Source organism: Nicotiana tabacum, chromosome 6 (assembly GCF_000715075.1).
Source record: "Nicotiana tabacum cultivar K326 chromosome 6, ASM71507v2, whole genome shotgun sequence".
Lineage (NCBI taxonomy): Eukaryota > Viridiplantae > Streptophyta > Magnoliopsida > Solanales > Solanaceae > Nicotiana > Nicotiana tabacum.
In genome coordinates, this window is record NC_134085.1 from 199,568,253 (window position 1) to 199,593,264 (window position 25,012).

Sequence of the window (25,012 nt, forward strand, 5' to 3'; positions counted from 1 at the left end):
TATGAGGTGTCACAAGGTGACCTTTACTCGAAAGAATTATATTCGAAAAATTCTTATATGAAAGATTTATATTTGAAGGACTTGATTAATTGATTGCACTTGTATTTGTTACTTGTTGGGAAGCAATTTTGGTGTTCTTGTTGCCAGCTATTTATATCATTGGTTGATCATCGTTGCCATTATTATTATTTGCTTCATATTATTTTGTACGCTATAAACTGCACAGGTTTCTGTGAGTGTCTGGTCCTAGCCTTGTCACTACTTCGCCAGGGTAGGCTAGACACTTACCAGCACATGGGGTCGGTTGTGCTGATACTACACTTTTGTATATTTTTGTGTACAGATCCATGCCTTTGATCGACGGTAGCTATTCGTTGCGGTGGAGACTCAAGGTAAACCTGCTAAAGCATTCGCAGTCCTCAGAGTCACCTTCAATTGTACTTATTTCCATTTGTTCCCTTTGCTTCGGAACAGTGATGTAATCATATTGTATAACTACTCTTAAAAAGGCTTGTGACTTGTACTACCGGTTTTGGGAATTGTATTTTATTCAGAGTAATTTAATTTAAGGTTAGTGAATACCCATATTATTACAGTAAATGTTAGGCTTACCTAGTTTAGAAACTAGGTGTCATCACGACTTCTTTGGAGGGATTTTTGGGTCGTGACAAGAACTTATCAACAATGCGTACATCATATCCTTTAATGAATGATTCTTTCTTTCCGCAATCCCATTGGATTGGGGCGTGTAAGGGGCTGTTGTTTGATGAATAATTCCATATTCTAAACATATTTGTTCAAAAGGAGATTCATATTCACCACCCCTATCACTTCTTATCATTTTGATTTTCTTGTTAAGTTGCGTTTCAACTTCATTTTTGTATTGCTTGAATGCGTCTATTGCTTCATCTTTACTATTAAGTAAGTAAACATAGCAATATCCAGTACTATCGTCAATAAAAGTTATGAAATACTTCTTTCCACCGCGAGATGGTATTGACTTCATGTCACAAATATCTGTGTGAATTAAGTCTAAAGGATTTGAATTCCTTTCAACCGACTTATAAGGATGTTTAACATACTTAGATTCCACACATATTTGACATTTTGATTTTTCGCATTCAAACTTAGGCAATACTTCCAGGTTAATCATTTTTCGCAAGGTTTTATAATTGACATGACCCAAACGTACATGCCATAAATCATTTGACTCAAGTAAGTAAGAAGAAGCTGAAGTTTTATTATTAGTTTCAACAACTATTACATTCAGCTTGAAAAGGCCCTCAGTAAGGTAACATTTTCCTACAAACATTTCATTCTTACTAATCACTACCTTGTCAGATACAAAAACGCACTTGAAACCGTGCTTTACAAGAAGTCCAGTAGAGACTAAGTTCTTCCTAATCTCGGGAATATTAAGGACGTTGTTCAAAGTCATGACCTTACCAGAAGTCATCTTGAGAAATATCTTACCACATCTTTCAATGTTTGCTGTAGCAGCATTTCCCATAGAGAGCGTCTCTTCGGGTCCAGCAGAAGCATATGTAGAAAATGCTTCCCTCACAGCACAAACATGGCGAGTGGCTCCAGAATCAATCCACCACTCCTTTGGGTTTCCTACCAGGTTGCATTCAGAAAGCATGGCGCACAAGTCATCAACATCATCATGTTTTTCTACCATGTTTGCTTGACCCCTTTGCTTGTCTTTCTTCCGAACACGACACTCCGTAGAGTTGTGTCCGGTTTTCCCACAGTTGTAGCAGTTTTCACTGAACCGCTTCTTGCTTGGGTTGTATTTCGGACTAGAAGCCTTATTTCTCTTTTTGTTATCTTCAACAATATTTGTTCCCATTATTGTTGAATTTCCACGGCCTCTCCTTTCAGCAGCTTTATTGTCCTCTTCGATTCTCAATCGAACAATGAGATCTTCAAGGGACATCTCCTTTAGTTTGTGTTTCAAATAATTTTTAAAGTCCTTCCACAATGGAGGCAACTTCTCAATTATTGCTGCTACTTGGAATGCCTCATTGATGACAAGACCTTCAATGAAAATTCCGTTAGTAAAATTACTAAAAATTTTACTTTCAACATTAGCATTCATTTGAAATATACCTTCAACAAGTAGATCATGAATAATCACTTGTAACTCCTGGACTTGGGTAATAACAGACTTGCTATCTACCATTTTGTAGTCCAAAAATTTTGTAGCGACGAATTTCTTCATCCCCGCATCTTCAGTTTTGTATTTCTTTTCAAGCGCATTCCGCAATTCTTTTGACGTCTCCACGCCACTGTATACATTATACAGATTATCCTCCAGTCCGCTAAGAATATAATTCCTGCACAAGAAGTCAGAATGCTTCCACGCCAAAGCTATCATTCTCTGGAGTTTCATCTGGAAGATCAGGAACATCTTCCTTGATGAAATTCTGTAGACATAACGTAGTCAAGTAGAAGAACATCTTTTGCTGCCAGCGCTTGAAATCCATCCCGGAAAATTTTCTGGGTTTCTTTGTCGGTGCCAACGCCGGAGTTCGGCTTGTTGATGCGTTGACAGTCATTATCGGAATAGCTTGATTTCCGTCATTCGCCATTTTTACTGTAAAAATGACACAAACAAACGTTTAATAAACGTTTAAAACTGGAGTGAAAAATCACGTAGATTTTAATCTCTAACAAAACGCCACAAAGGCTTTACTCTCAAATGGGAGTACACAAACCATAAAGGTTTTAAGTTTCCAGAATAATAAAAATAACACAAATACAGAAATTAAAATTATTAAATTCCTTAAGCTTGTTGTTGTTTCCTGTATAGTACTTCTTATCTGGTATAAATATGGAATGATTTAACTAAAACAAAAATTAATTCGAGCCCACTGAATTCACAGTGTTTTAAGGAGTTTAATCCCCTCCTAGTACCCAAAGTTATGGATTATTTCCTCCCAGGATAGAACAAATTACACACTGGTGTAGCGGTACTTCAAACCCCTGTATTTCAGCGAACGCAAAGTTCGGCAGCAAATCACACTTACAGTTGTTTTGTTTGTAGTTTTAAAACAATGCAGAACAAGGGAGGAGAACTCAGAAGTCGAATGGAAATTCTGAGAGGAAGGAATGCAATGTATAGCCGATGTTGAATTTTTACTGAAGAGGATATCAGATTGCGATTCGTTTTTCCAGTGTATACATAGTGTATACAGAGTGTAGTTTGAGTGTATACAGAGTGTATATCAATTATATACAGAGTGTATATCAATTGTATACTGAGTGTTTCGAGTGTTTTTTTCCGGTGTGTTATTCTTTCTCTACAACTTCTGCTCTATTTATAGCAGTCATGTGAGAGAAATTCGCCCCCTCCATGGTGGAACAAGCATTAGGATATCATGGAGGAAACACTTACATGGTGGAATGAACACTTGCTTGGTGGGAGGAGCACTTGGCCATGGTGGGAGGTGCACTAGGCATCTTGTTGCTTTCTTGGTGAAACACAATACACGGATTGGAAAACATCCGTTACAAACACGGATTATATCACGTTAATATTCATTATTAACAAATAAATTTGGTCCAAATAATTAATCAATCGATCGATCATTTGATCAAATCCGAATCCAAATCTAAATCTCATTTCTCATTCACTCTCATTTTAAGACTATTTCATCTTCAACAAAAACTCAACAATCCAAAACTCAACAATCCAAAACTCAACAAGGAGCAGATTCAGATTTCTAACAGACGAGAAAAGGAAATCAAACAAGACAAAATCATACGCTTATATCGAACTAGTCATATATCAAGTTATCCATAAATCGAAAGGATCTAACCTTTGCTAAAAGAAACAAATGCAGCAGTATTTTTACATTAAAGCAACATCCCTTATTTTAGTAACATATTATAGGAATATTCTATGATTTAACAAGACTCGAACCCCTATACGAATAGTCAAAGACGTTCGCACTTCCTTAAAGTCACTCCATAATGAGCAAAATATATGTTAATACTTGAGAAACATCTGTCAGCATCCATTTCATTACGAGCTATTTCAAACCAAACTTAACTCATTATAAATTCCTTCCTAAAATCATAGCATCTAACAGAGAAGTATGCAAAAGTATGCAAAAGGAAATGGGTATTTTCATGTGATCATTTTTTGAAATACTAGTGAGGCATGCTTCTAACAATACACACCAGAACATAATCTCTTTAAGAATTATTGCTAACAACTTGAGTCATAAAATTATTCCTTTAAACAAACACAAATTAGATCCATTTTTATAGCATCAAACATAAAAGCTTAATAGGGACTAACAACCCTCGAAGCAAACACGCATCAGGCATGGAACGTACTGTAATTAGAATCAAGAGGAGAGCGAGAGGAGAAGATACGGACCTTTTGCAGGGCAGCGAACTGAGGCGGGTCTTAATGCGCTATCGAATTTCGATCTCGACTTTACTCCTCTCTCTCGAACAAAGAAGACTCGACTAAATAAATAGAGGATAACCAAATTTCTGCTATGGTAAATACCAAATAGAAATAGTAGAGGTGTTGAAGTTAAAGCTTTTCTTTAGGAGATAGCTAATAGAAAAAGTATGAAATTTTTTTAGAGAGGAGAAGATGGCCACCAGCAGTCCCCCCTAAAATATCTTTCAATGCAAGTATTTATAGAGGAAAAATTAAGTTAGGGTTCCTCCGAGCGGGAATTTGAAAGTTTGGATTTCAAAAGAAATCAAATGGATCCGTTTGAATTTTAACGTTGAAACTTTTTGGATGGAGTCGATCTTCATGTAATTCTTCAATGATATGCTTCAGGTTACACCAAAAAATGGTGGGATATGCTCTAGCACACAGGGATTTGAAAGTCAAGAAATGGCCAAAAAAATGGAGGAAAAGTCAAGATGAAAGGAAAAGGAGGTAAGGATTGAAAAGGATGGAAAGGGAAGGGGGACGTTTATTTTCTTGGTGAAAGAAAACATCTTTTAACTTTTTGTGAAAAAGTAGAGAAGAGGACAAAGGTGTAGGTATGATATTAAATAGATGTTGATAAAAAAGTAAAGTAATTACAATATTAGTTACGGTACTATTATTAATAGAAGTAGACGTAGTAGTAGTAATAATAATAATAATAATAACAACAAAAAAAATAACAATAATAATAATTAGTAGTAGCAACAATAGTATTAGTATAATGAAATTGTAACACTAATAGCAATAACGACAAAAATAGTAATAATTTCATGATAAAATAATAACACTACTAAAAAATGTTGATCGTAGTTGTAGTAATTATAGTAACACTAATACTAATATCGAATTAATATTAATACTAATAATAATAGTACTTAGCAGTAGTTATAATGTATTAATACTAGTACTAATTTCAATGATAGTAGTAGTGGTGGTAGTAGTAGTAATATTAATAATAATAATTAGGTCTAGTTTGTGCTAAAAATGGTAAAATAACTAGTCTTACATTATTAGTGATATTACAAGCTTTAAGAAATAGTTTGGAAGAAAGGAGGGACGAAATTGGATGTCAACAATAGTAACCGATGATTCCGATGCTACAAAATCAACGGTCAAAGAGCCGGATCAAGTCACTTTGATCGAGCGCCTACCCAATCGGAAGGTATGCCTGGGCACGGGGTTAACCTCAGAGCTCAGGAAAAACTCATTAAATTTCCCATAGCTAACATAGATTGTTTTGTTTGGTCCCATCTCAACATGACAGGGTCCCACCGGAGATCACTACTCATAAGCTGAGCCTGGATTCGAAAATTCATCCGGTCAAGCAGAAATAGAAACCCTAGTCCGAGATCAAACATGTTTTCATCAAGGATGAGGTAACTAAACTCCTTAAAATAGGGTTCACTCGGGAAGTCAAATACCCGGAATGGTTAGCAAATGTAGTAGTAGTCTCTAAAAAAGAAACAAACTGAGAATGTATGTGGATTATAATGATTTAAATAAGGAATGGCCCAAGGACTCTTTCCCTTTGCCTAACATCGATCGCATGATCGATGACACGACCGACAACGAGATCCTCAATTTTCTCGATGCATACTCCGGGTACAACCAAATACGAATGAACTCGGATGATTAGGAAAAGACCTCTTTCATCACTAAGTATGGCACATACTACTATAACGTAATGCCATTTGGATTAAAAAATACTGGTGCCACTTACCAACACCTAGTAAACCAAATGTTCGAAGAACAAATAGGGAAATCTATGGAAGTTTACATTACGAGAGTAAGTGCGCCTAGTTGAATTCTACATTCTTTCAGTAGTATCAAGCAATAAATATTTCTTAGAGGTCGTTTGGTAGAGTGTGTTAGAGAAAATAATGCATGCATTAGCTTTGTGTATTAGTAATGTTTTGTTTGGTACACTTTTTCAACCTATGTATAACTAATACAAACATTAGTTATACACTCTCTTTGGTATTATCCTATGTATAGCTAATGCATAGAAAACCATGACATTAGCTATACAAAGGCTATTAATGTATGCATTAGCATGGTCAAAGACAAAATTATCCTTAGAGTCCCTTAAAGAATACGGAGGGCATTTTTGTAAACAATTAAATTTCTTAAAAATTATGCAATGCATTTTAATTTTTAATACACCACACCAAACAATGCATAAGATAATCTCTGTATAACTAATGTTTGCATTACTAACCCATGCATTACTAACCCATGCATTACTAACCCCTGCATTACTAATGCACTTTATTTAGCATTATTCTTATATGCCCTACCAAACAACCCCTAAAGAAGTACAACATAAAGTTGAATCCGGAAAAATGTGCGTTCGGAGTCAGATCGGGTAAATTTCTCGGGTTCATGGTATTCAACCAAGGAATCAAGATCAACCCCGACAAGATCAAAGCTATCGAGGATATCACGGTAGTGAACAACGTGAAGGTCATGCAAAGGCTAACCGGGCACATTGCCGCCCTAGGGCGATTCATCTTGAGGTCCTCCGATAAGAACCACCGATTTTTCTCGTTACTGAAGAAGAAAAACAATTTTACATGGACCCCGGAATGCCAACGGGCCTTGGAAGAACTTAAGCGATATCTATTGAGCCTGCCACTTCTTCACATACCGAGGGCAGACGAATAACTATACTTGTATTTGGCAGTATCAGAAATAGCGGTAAGCGGAGTCGTAGTTCGAGAATAACAAGGTATGAAATTTCCAATTTATTATGTTAGCAGAACCTTAGGTGAGGCTGAAACTAGATATCCTTACCTAGAAAAATTGGTGCTCGCTTTGCTAAGCGCCTCTAGGAAACTAACTGTATTTTCAGTGCCATCCTATATGAGTTGTGACAACTTACCCATTACAAAATATAATGCATAAACCCCAACTCTCGGGATGATTGGCCAAATAGGCCGTGGACAAACAGTACGAATCTCTTTCTGTATTCAAGCCTGCTCCTGGTCGCTCGGACTCTTGTTGTAGTGTGAGCCTTGAAAGTACCCGAAGTTAGGCAATCAGCATGAATTCCTTTAAATGGATCCCTCTTTCTTAATGACTCTTCTTAGGGAGTAGGATCTGTTGCCTCAAAATTACCTTTTGAACTTCTTCAATATTAGGAGGGCTAGTAAGCATCTTATTATCTTCCTCTGTGACTAGAGAGGGGATGGTCTCAAGGATATCATCTTCAAGCACCAAACCTTAATCAGCGAGTACGATATTAAATATCAACCCCAGACAGCCATTAAGTCTCAAATTTTGGCAGATTTCATGACCGACTTTACGCCGACCCTAATACCCGAAGTCGAAAGAGAGTTGTTAGTAAACTCAGAGATATCTTCAGGAATTTGGACCCTCTTTAGAGACGATGCCTAGAACGCAAAGGGTTCCGGACTTGGCATCATACTAAAGCCACCCACAGGCAATGTAGTTAGACAATCCATTAGAACTGTGAAATTGACTAACAACGAGGCTGAATATGAGGCCATGAATGCAGGTCTTGAACTGGCCAAAAGCTTGGGGGCGGAGGTGATCGAAGCTAAGTATGACTCCCTCCTTGTGGTGAACCAAGTTAATGGAATGTTCGAAGTCAGAGAAGAACGAATGCAAAGGTACCTAGATAAGTTGCATGTAACATTACATCGGTTCAAAGAGTGGACTTTGCAGCATGTACCTCGAGATCAAAATAGCAAGGTCGATGCTCTTACAAACTTAGGGTCATCGATTCAAGACGACGAGCTCAACTCAAGGGCAATCATACAGCTCATAAAATCGGTAATGGAAGAAAGTCCCACCGAAATAAACTCCACAAGCTTAACTTGGGATTGGAGAAATAAATACGTAGAGTATTTTTAGACCGCGAAACTGCCCGCAGATCCAAAAGAATCGAGGGCCCTGCGCACAAAGGCAACTTGATTCAGCTTGTCTAAGGATGGAATCTTGTTCAAAAGAATGTTCAATGGACCGCTAGCAATATGTATGGACCGGGAATAACGAGTACATTCTGAGGGAAGTCCACGAGGGCACATGCGGAAAACATTCAGGCGCCGAATCATTGGTTCAAAATGTAATCAGAGACGACTATTACTGGATCGACATGGAAAAAGATGCAAACGAGTTCGTACGAAAATGTGACGAATGCCAAAGACATGCTCTGATGATTCACCAACCTGGGGAATTGTTGTATTCGGTCTTGTCACCATGGTCATTCATGAAGTGGGGAATGCACATCATCAGCCCTCTTCCATGGGCACCGAGTAAGGCTCAATTTATCTTATTTATGACTGACTATTTTTTTTAAGTGGGTCAAAGCACAAGCGTACGAGAAGGTCATGGAAAAGGAAGTCATCGACTTCATTTGGGACCACACCATATGTTGGTTTGGAATGCCATCCGAAATTATGTATGACAACGGGAAACAATTTATCGGCAGCAAAGTGACCAAGTTTCTCGAAGATGATAAGATCAAAAGAATCTTATCGACACTTTATCACCCTAATGGGAATGGACATGCCGAATCGACCAACAAAACCATACTCCAAATCCTTAATAAAAGGTTAATCGATGCCAAAGGAAAATGGAGGGAAATCCTACCCGAAGCCCTATAGGCATATCGTACGACCTCGAAGTCTAGTATCGGGGCCACTCCATTTTCATTGGTTTATGGTGTCGAAGGTCTAATACTGGTCGAAGTCAGAAAGCCAAGTATCAGATTCCGATATGCAACAAAGGAATCAAATGACGAGGCTATGCATACGAGCTTGGGACTGTTGGATGAAAGGCGCGAAGCCGCCCTTGTTCGGTTAGCTGCCCAAAAGCAACGGATCAAGAGGTATTACAAGAGAAGGTCCAACCTTCGATACTTCAACTTCGGGGACTTAGTACTAAGGAAGGCCATGTTGAACACCCAAAATCCGAACGAAGGGAAACTAGGTCAGAACTAGGAAGGACCGTACATAATTCTCGAGGTCACCAGGAAAGGATCCTATGAGCTCGGAACGATGAACGGAGAACAACTACCGATCAATTGGAATGTAACTCACCTAAAACGATACTACTGCTAAGGTATGACCCCATTCGTTTTCTTTTATTTATATTTTGAACTAACATTTGTAGGTAACCGACAAGGAGTCGTACAAAGTTTTAGGTCTGAAAGCACGCGTTGCACTTTTTTTCTCTTGAACCGGTTTTGTCCCAAATGGGTTTCCTGGCAAGATTTTTAATGAGACAACAATGGATCGTGCTAACTTAGAATGGAAGACCGGTCATGAATTGGTGTTAAGGACCGCATCAACAGTATCCGAAGCTTCTCTCTATAATCAACCTCGAATACGGGGGGAGTAGCATTACCCTCGAATATCGAATTTAGCAAGGAAATTACTTCGTGATTGAAGGGTCTCGATAGGTAGAATTTATTATAAGGGCCAAACGGTCAAACGAATCATGCCCTCATAGATTGCTCGAGCCCTAGCACAAAGTATGTACGCATGTATAAACATCTAAAGGCCTAAGCGGCCTAGTCCTCATCGAGGGCAGCATCTTCACCCTCGGGATCTTCTCTGCCTTCGGACTCGCTTAAACCTTTGGAGTCATTATCATCCTCGGGATAAACCAACTTTTTAGCCTCAGCTTCGAGCTCTTTGGCGTTCTCGATCTTAGTTGATAGGTTGAAACCCCGAGCACGAATTTCCTCAAGGGCCTCCCTTCGAGATTTCCATTTAGCATGCTCGGTGATGTCTTTTACTCGAACCTGAGCCGCTTCGGCATCGGCCTTATAAACAACCACCATTTCATTGGCATTGGCCTTAACTACCTTTGCCCCCAACTTGGCCGCTTCCAGCTCCGTGGCCAGATTTTTTTGATCAGAGATGGACAAATTCAGTTGGGACTGGAGCTCCTAGAAATTCTTGGCATGCGCCAAGGACTTCTCCTTTACACCTCAAAGCTGGACTTCAGCCAAAGCCAGTTGGGTCCAGATTGTCTCCTTTTTTGAGGCTTGGCGGTCCATGTTCTTTTTCCATTCTTCGGCCTCAGCCTTTACCGCATCTACCTCTTCCTAGAGCTGCCCGATCTTGTCGCTCTTTTATTTGACCTACGAGTTCGGACTGTTAGTCACCATGCCCAATTCATCATTACTAACTTCAAAAATTCTTCTTACCTGCTCAGCCAGGTCGGCATGCTCTTTCCGAGCCACCTCTAACTCAGCCTGGAGGCCCTTATCCACCCCTTCTCTTTGCTCACTAAGAAGTTTGTAAGTGTCTCTTCTCAGTGAGCCCTCGGTTCTCGGCCTTGTACTGGTTCAGCTCTTCCCAATATCGGAGGAACGTTTTATGGTGAAGTTTGGAAGCCTAAACACAGGGAGAGGAGTTACAATCATCTACAAAATAATTTAAGTACACACTAGAAATCATTAAGAGGTATCTAAGGTTACCCGATTTAATGCATGTTGGGCTTCGTTGAACAAACAAGGCATTTCCACCTTGTTTATCTTGGCGTGATCCTCCTCGGTCACCAAGCACCAAAGATAATTGGCCACCCTCACGGGGGCAGAAAGAACTCGGGCATCTTCCGAAATAGACATAACGATTAACCGCTTCCGGTCAGGATTCAAACTCGGGGTCGGGAATCGGTTGACTAATTTCAGGCTCAAGGTAGGTCCACTCGATGGACTCTTCTTCAACACCGGTATATATCACCCAACTTGGTGACGTCCTCCGTAGTGGTATAGTCTAAGCCGTCAAAGAAGTTTTTAACGGGGTCTACCGCCCCTTGTGGCTCTTCAGTGGATCGTTCTTTCAGTGCTTGAGCATCGACAATCATAGACTCAGAGTATAATAATGGCGAACCGAAGAGGTCTATTACTTTGGGTATGCCCTTCAGATCACTATCCACTGTATGGGAAGAACCGGCTACGATCTCATTATCGTCCTCCCTATCTCAAGGCAGAGTAGCCTCGCCCCCTTCTGGTTCAAGAGCCTCGGCTAAAGCTCTCTCATCGACCTCCCAAGACGAGACAATTCAGTTTTAGCTCCCACCGGTTCAGAGGCTTCTCGTATCACGACACATGACCGCACGCGGGCCACTAGCTTAGAATTCTCTTCTTCTTTTTCGGACTCATCCCTCAGTCGGTGGACTGAGTCTGAGGGTAAAGCGCTGGTGATTTCCTTGGGTTTGCGTGCTAGCATCCTTTTTGGTTTTTTCTTTTCTGAGTTCGGAGAACTCGGGGCCCTTTTACTTTTCTTCTCATCACCCTGCCTCAAAGCAGGGTACTCGAGAGGCATATCCTCATCACCGGATGGAGGCCTCATAGAAACATCCTAGGGAGTCCTGCAAAATAAAATAGAACTAATAAGAACTCAACGGCAAAAGGAAGAAATCAAATACTATTAAATCGGAAAAGAAAACTTACCATGGGAACGGGCCTCCCACCGGCCCTTCGACAGTTCACGCCACACGTACTCGGAATAGAGTTTCTGCGACACGAGGTCCTCGACCCACTCCTTGAGTCGAGGTACTGCACTCGGCATTCGAGCAACATTTGTACCATAAAACGTCAATAATAAAGTAGGAAAAGGGGAAAACAATAAACAAAATCATTAAGGCAAAACTATACTTACGTTTCATGTTCTATTTCTCGAGAAATGGCATGTCCCCGACCAGGATTAGATCTGAGGTCTTCACTCGAACGAATCAGTCGATCCAGTCTCAGTCCCGATCCTCGTCTAAACTCGAGAATGGGGCCTTACTGGAGAATTTATCCACTCCTCGTACCTCTTGCAGAAGGCAATGATGACCAGGTATTGGAGAATTCAAAGGGTTTTTAAGAACAAGAGTAGAAGAGGTTGAAACGTAAAGTTTGAATGAATGAAAGTTTTAGTATTTATAGTTTGCAAATGACGATACAAAACCCGTAATGACCGATCAGTAACTGACGGACATTAAATGCTATAAAAAGACGTGACTGGCGAGACAATTCGTCAATTTTGTCATTTCTGGTGTGAAGAATCGAGACGAATATCGGGGGCTCATATCATTTCTAGTCATTTACTCTCCGAAAAATGAGGGGACTATATGTAAATGGTCGAAATCGGGCTCATCTATTGCATGGCAGATCAGGGCTAAACGTGATGGGCTAAAGATCGACCCCAGATTATATCAAACTAAGGTATGAAGTTAGATCATGTGTCTTCAAGATCATCGAGCCCGTAGCTCCAAAGCCGGCCCCGACTCCGATCGAGCTCATGGAAATATTATCGGACCGAATAACAGAAGGCCGAAATATCCGTAACCGTTCGGATATCACGGCGGAAATCTCGGCATGTATCAACGATTGACCGACTAATTAGCAAATCATGAGATTTCTTACCTCTTATAGAATTGTATTTAAAGTAGGACTCCCCTACTATAAAAGGGGGTGTGATTATGTCACGACCCTACCACCGAACCCGGTCGTGATGGCGCCTCTCGTGAAGACAAGGCCAGCCAATTAAACCCAATTCACTTTTTAAAACAGTTAAACAAATATAAAAGCAGTCTAATCATGAATTAATGATAATGAGTAGCGGATATACAACCCAACACAGCCCTAACCGGGATGTCACAAGTCGCGAGCATCTACTAGGGTATAAATACAACTGAAAGTCTGAAGTGAACAAATACAGACTAATGAAATGAAGAGAGAGAAAAACAGTGCTGCGAACGTCAGCAACTACCTTGCTAAACTCCGATGACTCTGCCTCCGATCAACCAAAACCTGCTACCGGGTGTATAAATACCTGAATCTGCACACAAGGTGCAGGGAGTAAAGTGAGTACTCCAACTCAGTGAGTAATAACTAAAGCCTGAATGGTAAGAAATCACGTAAAGCATATCAAAATGTTTTGTAGAAGCAGTTCAAAAACTAGTAAGAAAGCAGTGAAGCTGTAAAAATCTCTTAAAAATTTTTAGCTCAGTTTAAACTTCTTTGAAAATGACTTTTCCAACAGTTACGCAAATGAATGCAAAACAGTTAGTGCAGATAAGCACAGAAATCCGCCCCTCGGGCACAAATACCATAGTTTAACACGTCAATGACAGGTAAATATGAAAGATAAACACATAAAGGTTCACCCCTCGGGCACAATGTCAACAACTCCGCCCCTCGGGCACAATGTCAACAACTCCGCCCATCGGGCCATATCTCAGAACAATACCAGCCCCTCGGGCAATCACATAGGACGGTACCAGCCCCTCGGGCAATCACATAGAACAATACCAGCCCCTCGGGCTATCACATAGAACAATATCAGCTCCTCGGGCGGTATCTCACATCACAATGGGTACCCACGCTCACTAGGGGTGTACAAACTCTGGGAGAGGCCCCTTACGGCCCAAGCGCAATATCAAGCCACCTCGTGGTATCATAAACAAGCTCTTGGCCTCATATCAATATCAAGCCACCTCGTGGCGCACAATCTCAGGCCCTCGTCCTCATTGTCATAATCAGTATCTCACTGCTGCGGCGTGCAGCCCAACCCAAAAGTATCCTCACAATACAGGCCCTCGGCCTTACTCAGTCAAAAATCATATAAGCCACTCGGGCAATAGTAAAATATAACGCTCAGCCCACAATATTATTTAAAATACCATTTCAAGTGTTAAAGCAGAGTAAACATGGCTGAGTTTTGAAAATAATGAAAAATAACATGACTGAGTTCAAGTATAAAGTCAAAACAGTGAGGAAATATCAAGAAAAATCCCTGAAGGGTTCCAATAGCTGGCACTAGGCCCAAATAATGATGATAGCAAATACTTTTCAATCAAATACGCGGTAAAATCATCAATCAGGACGGACCAAGTCACAATCCCCAATAGTGCACGACCCCACGCTCGTCATCAAGCGTGTGCCTCACCTCAATATAGCACAACGATGTGCAATCTGGGGTTTCAAACCCTCAGAACATCATTTACAATCATTACTCACCTCGATCCGATCCGAACTCTAGTCTGCGATGCCTCGCCCGCGCGAATCGACCTTCGGATGCTCCAAATCTAGCCACAATCAGTACATAATCATTCAAATATGCTAAGGGAGCGAAGCCCACTCGAAAATATCCAATTTAACATCAAAATCCCGAAATTGCTCAAACTCAGCCCCCCCCCCTCCCCCCCGAGCCCATGCTTCGGAATCCGACGAAACTCACAAAATCCGACAATCCATTTAACCACGAGTCCAACCATACCAAAATTACTAAATTCCGATAACAATTCGGCCTCCAAATCTTCAAATCTTATTTTCAAATCCTTAGATCCAAATCCCCAATTTACACCTCAAAAACATATAATCTAGTTGGATTATTCGATGATAATTCAATAATATGGAGTAGAAATGATCACAAGTGACTTACCTCAATATTTCCCATGATTTCTTGCTCAAAAATCGCCCCAAGCCTTGTTCTTTCACCAAAAAAACGTCAAAATGAGCTAAAAAAACGTAACAACTTTACTAAATCTGATTCTGGTCGCTAAAGGCTTAATTCCCGTCGATAAAAGGTCCAATCTGGTCGCTAAAAGGTGCACACCAAAGCTGATGCACCAACCGTCTTTAATTTCACTAAAAAGGCTCTAACTCCATCATACGAACTCGGAATTCGATGATTCTTGTTCCTATGAGTCACAAATAATGATACGAACATAGTCCTTCAATCTAAACTCAATTCGGAGCTCGTTTGCTCAGTGTGATATCCATTTCGCTCGTTAAACAATTAATTCATGATTCACGTCAAAAACTCAATCGCGACTTGATGAAATTAGGCCAAACTTTCCAGATCTCTCCAATATTTCATTATCAAAATTCCGGAAATCTCAAAATCAAATTTCGATCTCTAGAACTAAAAATGGACTTTTGGATCATTACATGCTTATGCTCAAAACGCCAAAATCTTCCAAAAACTCTTCCAAAACATATCCGAGCCTCATAGGACCGCGACCAAACATGCCAACACACCCCATAACATAATTCAAACTTGTTCCAACCTTCGGAATGCTCAAAACAATATTAAAACATCAAATTACCCTAGGATTCAAGCCTAAGAATTCCAAAACTTCCGAATTCCGAATTCGATTAAAAAGTCTATCAAACCTCGTCTGAATGACCTAAAATTTTGCACACACATCACAAATGACACAACAGACCTACTCCCATTTTCGGAATTCCATTTTGACCCCTATATCAAAATCTCACCTATCAACCGAAAAACGCCGAAATCTCAATTTCGCCAATTCAAGCCTAAACCTTCTATGGACTTCCAAAATGCATTCCGATCACGCTCCTAAGTCCCAAATCACCTTATGGAGCTAACCAAACCATAAAAATTCTAATCCGAGATCAAATACAAACAAGTCAAACCTTTCAAATTTTAAGCTTTCAACTGAGACTGTTCTTCCAAATTCGTTTTGATTAACCTGAAACCCAACACCAACGATTTACATAAGTCATAATACATCACACGGGGCAAGTCATACCCGAGAACTGGCAAGCGAAGTGCAAAAGCTCAAAATGACCGGTCGAGTCGTTACAGATTATTTGTAATGGACATTGTAACACGCATCAAAAGGCAATACATTGTTATTTCTAGTTCTCATTATCTTGTTATTTTGTTCTGACATCGATTAAGGCACTTTCTGATTCGAGGGTGATCAACCTTCTAGGTTAATACTGTTCAACTTGTGTGTTTTGCATTCACTTTTCTGTCATTAATTTTAATATTAGTTTATTTTCTCAATTTGTATCAAATTATGTTATGTATCCTTAAAATCGCATATAAATACAATTGTTATCCAATTTTGAGGGTAAACAATCCTCTTGTTCAATTATTGTTTGTTCTGTCCCAATTTAAAGTGTCTAATTTGGCTAATGCAGTAATAGAGCTAGCTAAGACCGGAAATGAAAGCGCTCAAAAATTGGAAAGAGCTACGGTCAACAGGTAAAATTGTACTCCCTCCGTCTCAATTTATTAGTGATAGTTACTATTTTGGGAGTCAACTAGTTGTACTCTTTGACAATATTTTTTTATATATATGTTATAATTATTTCAGAATACAAATTATTATGACTAGTCTTTTTTATTATAAAAATTTTATTTTAAAAAATCTATATCTAATTTATGGTCAAAGTTAAAAAAAATTGACCCTCATGGTTCGAACTATGACTAATAAATTAAACTGAGGAAGTACTAGATTTGGGCAATACATAAGATTATAAGCTATTTAAAAATATCGACATAATATAACCTTAACACATTGTACACGATCTGTTATGTGTGATTAATAGTTATGAAAATTAAAGTACCAACTGCATTATCTTTATTTTCGACTTTCGAGTAAGCATGTCTTTATATATATGCTACTAATTACATATATTCAATTTCAAATAGCAATGACGATATATTTGCTGGACATATTCATAAACCCTTGATTCGACATAACGTAACAGCTGATAAAACAGTTCTAAAAAGAACTATTAGAGGCAACACAAAATGCAGGGATGAAAAATTACAGTGTACCTTTCTAACCCAACTCTTTTTCTTTTTTCAAGTACCAGTTGCATTAGAAAAGAAATAGTATAAAGATTAGAGATAGAGAGGATGTTTCGCGAAGTGCAAAAAATAAAAGAGTCTCATATAACCTATGTGAGTTATGTGCGGCTTATGATAAAATTTCTCACCAAACATAGGGGAAAAGAAGAAGACGGAACTGCCCTATAAAGAACCGAGACGTAATACTCCCTCTGTCCCGGATTAACACAATCACTAGCAAAAAAATTGTCCCAAAATAATTACTACTATTATTAAATTTAGGAATTTAAGACTAAATGTGTTAATTTATTTTAAATCCATACCCTTAATATTAATCAATTTTCAAAAAAAATTTAATAGAGGTACACCTTGTGTTTTTTTATTTTCTTAGGGTGAAAAGAGATAAGTGAAAGGAGCTTATTTTAGGGTTTTGTGTTGTTTCAGCTCCCACACGGCCATGGCTGAGCTCTGCGGCATGTCTCAAACAGTCGAAGAACTCGTCAAAAAACCAACAATTCTTCGTACTAATCATTCCGAGGATCTAACGTTACAATTTCCGGATCATCTTCTCCGTTCGATTTTTTCCTACCTTAAATGTCAAGACCTAATTTATGTCAGCCTTGTTTCCAAGAATTGGCTTCGTAACACACCTTCATACTTTGCTTTCGACTTTGACGAATCCCTTTTCTTTGAAAATATTCCAAGTACATCCCTTGCCTACGTACAAAAATCACACAATTTCTTGGACTGGATCCATTCTTCTCTTGAGACTTGTAAAATTAGGTTAAGTAAAGCCGAGAAACGGATCCTGCGTATTCAATTTAATCATTCTGAGAATATCTACAATTTGATGAGATTGATCGACGAAAATAATTTTCATGAGGTGTATTTGAGATTTGGGAATGGTTTGTACGACTCATTGCCTTGTATTTTTCAGTCAACATGCCTTAATGTTCTTCACCTAACATGTTAAGCCCTTAATGAACAAATTTTCTATGGTGAAGAAAAATTTGACTCTCTGCAAGAGTTGAAATTGGATGGCGTAGAGTTATCTGGAGAAACTCTATCCAAGTTTATTATTAAGTGCCCTTATATTAGAGAATTGAGTTTAGTGAACTGCAACTTGCTATGGCGTATCGTATTACCTAAATTAGGCAGTTTGAAGAAGCTTTACGTGAAGCTAAATGCTTATCATTATATTACCAACATAGTGTAAGCGTAACTGTGTTAAAACAAAAATCAGAAAACTGTTAGAAAAATAAAGAAATGTACAAAATAGTAAAGCATCAAAAATATTCCGAGTCCACAATTTTTATTGTGCGTCCTTAAGGAATTTTAACCCCCTCACACGTTGCCAAGATAATGGATTAAATCCTCCCAGGATAAAACGGAATAAACCTTCCTGCAACAGTGGCAATACAAACTGCAGGATACCAACGAACTCAAAGAACGGAGCAAAATCACACTTACGAATTTGAGAGAGAGAGACTGCGAATTAGGATGCAGTATATTCAGAAAGAAAGAAGTTCTGGAGTGTTTTTCATGTCATGAAGATGCAGCCTTGCCTCAGAATTTATAGGCAAATATCAGAAGAGGTGTCTGGAAAGGTGCCTTCTGGAGAGATGGCTAGAGAGGCTCTCTGAATCTGACTGCCGCGATTCTACCGCGGTCGCGGCAGAACCGCGGCCAGCGAGGCCCTCTGAACTTTCAGCAGGGTTCTGGCGTAGTTTCAGCAGTGATTTGGCATTTAATTAATTATTAAATAATTAAATAAATTTTGTCCAAAAAATAATCTTATCGATCATTTGACAAATCTGAAGCCGAAGCCGAAGCCGAGCCGAGCGAGCGACGACGACGGCGCGGGGGTTCATTCTCTTCAACTCCTTTTAAGAGCTTTAAGAAGTGAATCTATATATAAGCACACAAATGTGATTGTCCCTCACCAATGAGGGACAAAGTGCAAGACAAAAGTTCACTTCTTCAAATTTTCATTTTCCCTCCATTTCCAATTCACACTTCTGCTACTTTAAAGCCCAATGGCTTAAAGTCCAACAATCCCCCACATGAATGGGAATGGCTGTATCAAGAAAGATCATAGATGAAAGCTATGTGATTTTGCAAGTAATGATTAATTGCATCTGGATAAGTAGGTTTCCCTTTGAACTTTCCGTAGTGAACATATGTCGGATATACTCGGTCAATCGGTAGATTTGATATCTTTGAACCGTCGAACTTTAGTGTATACCTAGACATACATATGCCACACAACCAACCCTTAACCGTCTTTTGGTTCTCATTGTTGTGTTCGTTTTAGCCATGAACACCGCCTGGTCTCATAAGTGCGTAGAGAATTGGCCTTACAGAATTCTCCTTGAAGCGTCTTACACTTCACACTTACGTAGGTGATTCCTAAAAGTGTAATCCTTTAGATTGACACTATTTGATAGATACCTCATCAAACTTTGGTAATCATTAAAGAACGTGTAAAGTTCTATCCTTGTTACTGAACATTGTCTTCATCACGAGAATAGACCAAAGATTTTGTTTTGACAATGTTGAACCGGTCAATCACAACTTTGTTTGATCTCCTTGAACCTAGATCTCGGAACATCCAAAATTCTAGGTAGAGTTACCGCCATGTTGACTTGTCCTTGGTCATAGTCACATTCCCTTAGATGATTTCTCAACTCCCTCTCTAGTTAAGCCTTTTGTAAGTGGATCTGCAACATTATCCTTTGATCTTACATAATCAATAGTGATAATTCCACTAGACAGTAGTTATCTAACGGTATTATGTCTTCGTCGTATATGACGAGACTTTCCATTATACATAACGCTCCCTGCCCGTCCTATTGCAGCCTCACTATCGCAATGTATGCAAATTGGAGCCAAAGGTTTTGGCCAGAACGGAATGTCTTCTAAAAAATTTCGAAGCCATTCAGCTTCTTCACCGGCTTTATCCAATGCTATAAACTCTGATTCCATTGTAGAGCGAGTGATACATGTCTGTTTGGAAGACTTCCAAGATATTACTCCTCCACCAACAGTAAACACATATCCACTTGTGGACTTTGTTTCTGATGAGCCGGTTATCCAATTAGCATCACTATATCCTTCAATAACCGCAGGATATTTATTGTAGTGCAAAGCGTAGTCTTGGGTATACTCCAAATATCCCAGAACTCGTTTCATAGCCACCCAGTGATGCTTGTTGGGATTACTTGTGAATCGACTAAGTTTACTTATTGCACAAGCTATATCGGGTCGTGTACAGTTCATGATGTACATTAGACTTCCCAACACACGAGCATACTCCAATTGAGACGTACTTTCGCCTTTATTCTTCATAAGATGATGGTTTAAGTCAATTGGAGTCCTTGCACTTCTAAATTCCAAGTGTTTGAATTTTTCAAGTACCATTTTCACGTAATGTGATTGAGACAAAGCTAGACCTTGAGGAGTCCTCTGGATTTTAATTCCTAGAATTACATCGGCAACTCCTAAGTCTTTCATATCAAACTTACTAGCAAGCATACGCTTAGTAGTTTGAATGTCGGCAATGTCTTTGCTCATTATTAGCATATCATCAACATATAAGCAAAAAATGACTACATGATTTTGAACGTTCTTAACGTAAACACACTTATCACATTCGTTAATCTTAAAACCATTTGACAACATTGTTTGGTCAAATTTTGCATGCCATTGTTTGGGTGCTTGTTTTAGTCCATAAGGAGACTTAACAAGTCTACACACCTTCTTTTCTTTTCCCGGAACCACAAACCCTTCAGGTTGGTTCATGTAAATTTCTTCCTCAAGATCACCATTTAAGAAGGATGTTTTTACATCTATTTGATGGATTTGAAGACCATACAAGGCGGCTAACGCTATTAGCATCCGAATAGATGTAATTCTTGTTACCGGCGAGTATGTGTCAAAATAGTCAAGACCTTCTCGTTGTCTAAATCCTTTGACAACAAGTCTTGCCTTGTATTTGTCAATAGTACCATCGTCTTTCATTTTCTTCTTGAAAATCCATTTAGAACCCAATGTTTTGTTACCCGGAGGAAGATCAACCAACCAAGTATGGTTGCTCAATATGGATTCTATTATTGACAGCTTCTTTCCAATATTGTGCTTCTGAGGAAGACATTGCTTCCTTGAAGGTACGAGGCTCATTTTCTAATAGAAAAGTTAGAAAATCTGGACCGAATGAAGTAGATATCCTATGACGTTTACTTCTTCTTGGATTTTCTTCATTAGGCATACCATCTGTTATTTCCTCCCGAGGTCGTTTTGACTTTTGGAAGGTCACTTCACTTTCCTTTTTATACAGATAAATAGTTTCAAAGAATTCAGCATTATCTGATTCTATTATCGTATTAATGTGAATCACAGGATTTTCTGATTTATGAACCAGAAAACGATATGCCTTGTTATTGGTTACATATCCAATAAACACACAATCAACCATTTTTGGACCTATCTTAACCCTTTTAGGTTTAGGAACTTGTACCTTAGCTAAACACCCCTACACTTTGAAGTATTTCAAGCTAGGCTTCCTTCCTTTCCACTTTTCATAAGGAATGGACTGTGTTTTACTATGAGGTACACGGTTGATTATCCGGTTAGCTGTAAGTATAGCTTCCCCCACAAGTTCTGTGGTAAGCCAGAACTTATTAGCAATGCATTCATCATCTCCTTCAATGTTCGATTCTTCCTCTCCGTAATTCCATTAGATTGTGGAGAGTAAGGGGCAGTTGTTTGGTGAATAATGCCATTTTCCAAACAAATTTCTTCAAAAGGAGATTCATATTCGTCACCCCTATAACTTCTTATCATTTTGATCTTATTGTTTAGTTGCGTTTCAACTTCATTCTTGTATTGCTTGAAAGCATCAATTGCCTCATCTTTACTATTAAGTAAATAAACATAGCAGTATCTCGTGCTATCGTCAATAAAAGTAATAAAATACTTTTTCCCACCGCGAGATGGTGTTGACTTCATGTCGCAAATATCTGTGTGAATTAAGTCTAAAGGACTTGAATTCCTTTCAACGGACTTATAAGGATGCTTAGCATACTTTGATTCCACACATATTTGACATTTGGAATTAATGCAATAAAATTTTGGCAATACTTCTAGATTTATCATCTTCCGCAATGTTTTGAAGTTTACGTGACCTAAACGCGAATGCCATAAAGTGTTTGACTCAAGTAAGTAAGAAGAAATATTCACTTTATTGATAGGAACTGCTATTACATTTAGCTTAAAAAGGCCCTCATTTAGGTAACCTTTTCCTACATATACATCGTTCTTACTAAGTACAACACTATTAGAAACAAAAATACATTTGAATCCATTCTTGACAAGAAGTGAGGTAGACACAAGATTCTTGCGAATTTCTGGAACATGGAGGACTTGATTTAGAGTCACTATTTTTCCCGACGTCATCTTCAACGCAATCTTGCCAACTCCTTCAATTTTGGCCGTAGATGAATTTCCCATGAAGATTGTCTCGTTGGGTCCTGCGGGGGCATAAGAAGAAAATAACTCCTTGTTAGCACAAACATGGTGGGTGGCTCCAGAATCTATCCACCATTCTTTTGGATTTCCTACCAAATTGCATTCAGACAACATGGCACATAAGTCCTCCATTTCATCTTCAACCATGTTAGCTTGATTCTTTTTCTTCTTATCATTCTTGGGCGCACAACAATCCACGGCCTTATGCCCAGATCTTCCACAGTTGTGGCAATTACCCTTGAACTTTTTCTTGCTTGGGTAATTCTTTGGTCCGGAAGCCTTCTTCCTCTTCTTATTTTGTGGCGCCTCCTCAACAACGTTTGCCCCCATTATTGTCGAGTTTCCACGTGACTTCTTTTCAACATTTTTGTTGTCTTTTTCTATCCTCAAATGAACAATCAAGTCTTCTAGTGTCATCTCCTTCCGCTTATGTTTAAGATAGTTCTTAAAATCCTTCCACAACGGAGGTGACTTTTCAATGAAAGCAGCGACTTGAAAGGCCTCATTTATGACCATACCTTCAATAACAATCTCATAATTAGTAATAAGATAAATCTTATTAATAAAATTATTGACTAGGGTCATACCTTCAACAAGGAGGTCATGCACAATGACTTGTAATTCTTGGACTTGGGTTATGACTGACCTAGTGTCAATTATCTTGAAATCCAAAAACTTTGCAGCCACGAACTTCTTAAGTCTGGCATCCTCAGTCTTGTACTTCTTCTCAAGTGCATTCCATAACGCTTTTGAAGTTTCCATGACACTATAGACATTGTACAAGCCATCTTTCAAACAACTCAATATGTAGTTTTTGCACAAGAAATCAGAATGTTTCCATGCTTCACAACAAGTCGTTCATCATCCGGAGTATTCTCAGCCATGACCGGAGGATCCTCCTTGATGAAACATTGCAAACTCAATGTAGTAAGATAGAAGAGCATCTTCATTTGCCAGCGTTTGAAGTCAATACCGGAAAACTTTCCGGGTTTTTCTGCCGGTGCCATAGCATGAGCAGGAGTAGAACGGCTTGACGAGGCAGCAACACTCGTAACAGTAGCACCCGTTCCCGCAACACTTCCATTAGTTTGGTTTTCATTCGTCATATTTATGTAAAGTTGAAAACAATACAAAACTTGTTAAATCAGTGAAGTTTTGATATCTTCAAACTGAATACCAAACCAAACATAGAACACGTAACAATGGTAAAGTTTTTATATACTTCAAATCCGTACGTTTATTATTCCGGCAAAGTTTTTATGTACTTTAAACCGGACAGAAACAATTATAGGAGTAGAAAGCAACAAGGCTTTAGTCTCCAACAAAGTATATAGATAACAGTTTAATAATCAACACAGAAACGTTAGTAAATTAAAATTCCTTAAGCTTGTAAGCGTAACAGCGTTAAAACAAAAATCAGAAAACTGTTAGAAGAATAAAGAAATGTATAAAATAGTAAAGCATCAGAAATATTCCGAGTTCACAATTTTTCTTGTGCGTCCTTAAGGAATTTTAACCCCCTCACACGTTGCCAAGGTAATGGATTAAATCCTCCCAGGATAAAATGGAATAAACCTTCCTGCAACAGTGGCAATACAAACTGCAGGATACCAACGAACTCAAAGAACGGAGCAAAATCACACTTACGAATTTGAGAGAGAGAGACTGCAAATTAGGATGCAGTATATTCAGAAAGAAAGAAGTTCTGGAGTGTTTTTCATGTCATGAAGATGCAGCCTTGCCTCATAATTTATAGACAAATATCAGAAGAGGTGTCTGGAAAGGTGTCTTTTCAAAAAATACGCGGCCTGCCGCGGTTCTACCGCGATCGCGACATAACCGCGGCTAGAGAGGCTCTCTGAATCTGACTGCCGCAATTCTACCGCGGTCGCGGCAGAATCGCGGCCAGCGAGGCCCTCTGAACTTTCAGCAGGGTTCTGGCGTAGTTTCAGCAGTGATTTGGCATTTAATTAATTATTAAATAATTAAATAAATTTTGTCCAAAAAATAATCTTATCGATCATTTGCCGAAGCCGAAGCCGAAGCCGAAGCCGAGCGAGCAACGACGACGGCGCGAGGGTTCATTCTCTTCAACTCCTTTTAAGAGCTTTAAGAAGTGAATCTATATATAAGCACACAAATGTGATTGTCCCTCACCAATGAGGGACAAAGTGCAAGACAAAAAGTTCACTTCTTCAAATTTTCATTTTCCCTCCATTTTATTTCCCTCCATTTCCAATTCACACTTCTTCTACTTTAAAGCCCAATGGCTTAAAGTCCAACACATAGGAGTACAAGTTATTGCACCAAGTTTACAAGTGTTCCATTTTGTTTACAGTAGTCTCAAGCAAGTTGCAATTAACATGGATATTCGTGCTTGTAGAATGTTGCGGGAATTTCACTTGGATTGTTTGAAATTTCCTATTGGTCTTGATCATGAAAAATT